The following is a 5,218-nucleotide window of genomic DNA, read 5'->3' on the forward strand; positions in this document are numbered from 1 at the left end:
GAAAGTATAAGGGAGGAAGTAAGGTGTAAGCGGAATGCAAGGAGGATTTAAAGGTTAGGCGTAGAAAAGTTAAGCTAATCTAATATGGCTTAGACTGAGGCTTTACGGGGCTTAGTTAAATGCTAAACTATAATAACCTAAAGTGCAGGAATATTGTTTGTAGTTCTAGTTATATAGGTTAAAAATATAGTGCGTATATAGGGTTTTGGTATTATTGGAAAGTTATAGGCAGCATTTATTAGTAATTATAGTTATTGGCTTTTAGTTTATTCCGTGACGCGTAAGGCTTAAATAGAGTGAGGCTCTAATATAGCGATGCTAAAAGGCGCTAGGTAAGGTACAGCTAGCGATAGAGTTAATTATTAGGTTGGTTGTATAAGCACCTACAATTAATTACGTGGCTGGTTTTAAAATGAGCTAAACCTAATATACCAAATATAGATATAGCTAACCCTATTTTATAGCGCTTAATTGACCTATTTCCTATAACTAAGATCTAGTTCTTAGAACCGGATCCTTTTTTAGGATTACGCCCTTTTTATAGTAGTTAATTGGTCTGCTTTATGAACCTAAATTAGAATCTTAGTTTTAGAATTAGATTCTGTTCCTAGAATTGTAACTTAAGCTATAATTAAAAATAGCTCCTTTCTTCTAAGACCGTTAAACCGCTTGGCTTAACGCTATACCTTTTTGGCTATATTTAGTACGTTTAGCTTAGAATTAAGATAGAATAGAGTCTTTAGAATTAGATCTAGTTCTTAGAATAAGATCCTATTTTTAAAGTTATAACTTAGGCCAATATTAAAAGAGATATCCTATATTTATTCTTAATATTCCCACCTTATTAATATAAAATTTAGAGTTAACCTATACCCTAATTACCTATAAAAACGCTAAAGACTTTAATACCTTAACTTTAATTCTTTATAGAGGACTAAGGAAGTTATAGGGTAGCTAACTTATTGCTACTAAGTATATAAAGGTGGAGGACTTTACTATAAGCGAGTTCTTAACTTTAATTTAATGTATATATAAATAATAATGAGATACTCTTAACATGGAAGTAACTAGATAGAAAAATAATGCCGAGCTAAAGAAATCCTAATTGGCGCCTTAATTCTTAATGCTAGAAAATAAGAATGTAATTGCGAAAATCTTTTCTTATAAGAAATTTCTCATTTCTTTAGCTTCTTGGAGGCTCTATCTATGGTATAATCTACCTTTCTTTTATATATTCCTCTCCTTAATAGATTTAAATAATTATCTAGCGCCTTTTTTAGTTAGTCTCTTTGCTTATATAGTTTACCCTTTTAAGTTATCTCTATTATAACATCTTTAAGCGGTTTATATATCCTAGTATGATAATAAAGGTAACGCGGGTTCTTAGTATAGTATAATATAAGTTTCTTATGCGGTATACCCGCGGGTAAAACCTAGGTAGGATACTAGTATATTACTGCGATAGGACTATATATAGATATAACTAATCTATATTTAGGGTTTCGGAGACGCTTTAAGTCCTCTATTATATAGTAAGTTGGCAACTATAATAAGAGATACTTTAGTTATCCGTCTAAAATTATAGCATTGGAAATTGTTAATACTTTAGTTAGGGGAGATATATCTCTAAGGAAGTTTATATAATTAGCTAAACTATTCTCTACTTAACTATTAGTATTGCTAAAAAATATATAGGTGTTTTATAAATATACCTAGAGGTACTAGTAAACCTTTAATATAGCCCTCTTTTAGTTAAGGTAAGTTTGTTTTAGCCTCGCTATAGCTTTTTATTAGCTTAGGTAAGACTATTTTAGTTTTACTGCGGCCTTTTAGGCTCTTAAGGTAATTGGTATATATTTCCGTATCCTCTTATATATTACCCTCCATATTATTATTAATTTTATAAAAGTTGACCTTATTAGGTATTTAAGTAGGCGTATAAGGTATCTATTTCTATATAGGGTTGGAAAGCTGTAATTATTTCTTCTCCCTGCTGGTAGATGCTATATCTTTATTATTAATGTAATTTTAGGATAATTTAAGGTTTCTAGTAAGTTAATAAATAGGTATATTATTTTTGGGGTGATAGTATATCGTAATGTTTTTATAAGTACCGATTAAGGACCTATAGGTTATGTTAGTAACGTATCTAAGCTTAGTTAAGGTAATATATATAATATCTAGTATTCTTATAGGGATGTTAAGGGATATATAGTTAAGAGGTTAAATTTAAAGGTAAGTTAAATTAATAGTATATAAAAACTAGGAGTATAATATTTATATTTTATTTCTCTCCTAAGGCAAAGTTAGGATAAAAGGTAGAAGGAAAAGGCGGAGTATACTAGCCGCCCTTTTCCACTTTATATGGTGTCTGTGGTATAATATTTAGTAGCTGTAATTACTCTTAGCTTACGTATTATCTGCGCCCAAGACTATAGGTGCCTAGAGTGATCTATAAGTAAGGCATTATTAGGGGTAGCTATTGGCTAAGCTGCTGCTAAACTTAAATGGCTGACGATCCCTAACGGACGCTGTATGCCTTAGTAGGGTTTAGAAGCGTTTGCATGAAGTTATAAACTAGAATTGGAAGTTAACAATAACCCCTAATAACGCCTCTCTTAGTAGAAATAGTATTATATAATCTACTTCTAACGCCTATCCTTTCTAGGGCAAGATACTGCCTAAGCAGTAGACTTATCCTAGCTAGTTAATCTTATATATTAACCCCCTATCTGTAGTAAAGGAGCTATTAGTGCCTCTAGGGTGGTTTAATTACTATTCTAGCTAAGCCCTTTATAAGCGCTCCGCCTTATATAGGTGGTAATTAACTTCTGTTAATCTGCCTTGCGTTAGGGGAGATCTTTTACTTAAAGCGCTAAGCAGCCGGTACTTAGAGGTCTATAGGCTTATTCTATATCCTAATAATATTAACTATAATTTCTCCTTAAGTGGTATCTGTAACCCTAAGTACCTATAAGCGCAGCGTCCCTAAATTATTAGCTAGTAAGTGGGCGTTTATAGATAGAGAAACTGACTTTAAAGATAACGGCAACGTAGAGACGTTAGCTAGTTAGGAAAGTAACTTTAGTAATAAGGATTAAGAATGGGATGTAGAGACATTATATAATGGAGAAAATAGTTTTAGTACTAAAGATTAAAAAATAGGGGCAAATAGCAATAAAGAGATGTTGAGCGATGAGGCTATATAGGCGACGGTTGAATACGGTGGCCTTGGCTTTATAGTCTTAAATCTATAAGTATAGGATATAAATATAAAGAAGATTTCTAATAAAAGCTGGTAAAAGGGTTAAAACTTTAGCTACTTTTCGTTTAGCCTATCGCGAAACAAAATAATATTTTACTATTTTTACCAAAGTCTCTGCCCGCTTGACTTATAGTGAGCTATAAAGTATTCGCGATAATCTATACTTTTACTTAGATGAATTTATTTACTACTTTAAAAGCAATAATAGAAGGAAAATCTATACTAATAACCTAGGATTTTTTGAATTTCTTATAGACCTGGGACGTATGCCACCTTAGTAACTATTAATCGTGTTTAAGACTACGGTACTTATAGATTTATATCTTAAGAATATAAACATATTTTTTTATAGTGTTTTCTTTTTATTTAAATTATTTCTCTGCTTATAATATATAGCGGTTATTTATCTATTCCGGTATAGTGGGGAGGGGTAGTTAGGTTACGCGAGAGGGGTTAGACTTATGGCTACGCTTATAGGGCTGTTTATACAGGAACTTCTCTAAGTATATATAAGGGGTCTTTATATAAGAACTTCTTTAATATTTTTAGATCTGGGACTTATATATTTCTTTTTTTTATAGTTCTGGTATTTTCCTAATATTTACTTCCTATTTATATACTAGGCGTTAATAAAGGGCGCTAGGTTAGATTACCCTGCTTATATAATCACTCTACTTATATAATTACTCTACTTACACAATCGCCTAGCTTATATAATTACCTAGCTTGCATAATTACCTAGCTCGTATAATTACCTAATTTGCATAATCGCCTAGCTCGCACGATTACCTAGCTTGTAGGATTACCCAGCTCCTATAAGCACTATGCTCGCACGGTTACCTAGCTCGCACAATTACCTAGCTCGTAGGATTGGCCAGCTTTTATAAGTATCTAGCTCGCACGATTACCTAGTTCGCATAATTGCCTAGCTTATATAATTACCTAGCTTATAGGATTGCCTAGCTCCTATAAGCACTATACTCGCACAATTACCTAGCTTGTAGGATTAGCCAGCTCCTATAAGTATTTAGCTCGCACGATTAATGCCAAAGTTATTAAACCTATTAATACCCTATTTACACGCTAGGCATTAATTAGAGGGCGCTAGGTTAGACCACTCTACTTATACGATTACCTAGCTCGTAGGATCCCCTAGCAGTGTGTCTAACAGTTAGCCTAGCTGCGAGCTTGAGCAAAATAGCTGACTGACTGCGTCAATTGGATCGCTCGCTGTCCGCTAACTATTGGATGATGTACGCTGACTGTTAAGCTGTCAGCTAGCTGTCCCAATTAAGAAATTTGTATAGACTTTATGGTGTTTTATTTTATATTTTAGCAGCACCTCTCTATATACAATATTAATATTGTCCGATTAAAATTCAGCCCTAATTTACCCAATACAGTATCTAAATATAGCTAAATTTGTCCTGCACCCGTAGAGGCTTAAAAGGTAGGTAGAATAGTTGGTGGTAAGGGCTTCGGAGGCTCTATTTCTATATTAGATTTAATTAAATATAAAGCTCTATTAAGTCTACCTTACCAAGCTGGCTTTTCTGCCTCTGTAGTTGGCCTATAGCCAGTAAAATTAACATATAAGCTCTATTGGAGTTAATATAGTCGATTAAACTGCTTGATAAAAGGCCTTTAATTAACTACCACTTCTGGCATTGACCTGCTTTAATCGTGTCGGCTAATAGTCTATTACGCTTATCGGTAACAATCTTTTTAGTTTAACTAAAGGCTCGTTCGCATGTAGAGCTTATCGCCGGTATAGAGAATATATTAAGAGCAATCTTAACAGGCGTTAGATAAAGGATTTAACCGGTTTTAAGCCACTAGTTAAGAGGATCAGGAAGTTAATCTACGAACCCTACGCGGTGCTAAAGGAGTTGAGTAACGCGTAGATTATGGATTTAATAAGGAAGAAGCTCTACTGCCTGGCTGATGCGTGAA

Source organism: Cenococcum geophilum (genome assembly GCF_001692895.1).
Source record: "Cenococcum geophilum 1.58 unplaced genomic scaffold K441scaffold_35, whole genome shotgun sequence".
Lineage (NCBI taxonomy): Eukaryota > Fungi > Ascomycota > Dothideomycetes > Gloniales > Gloniaceae > Cenococcum > Cenococcum geophilum.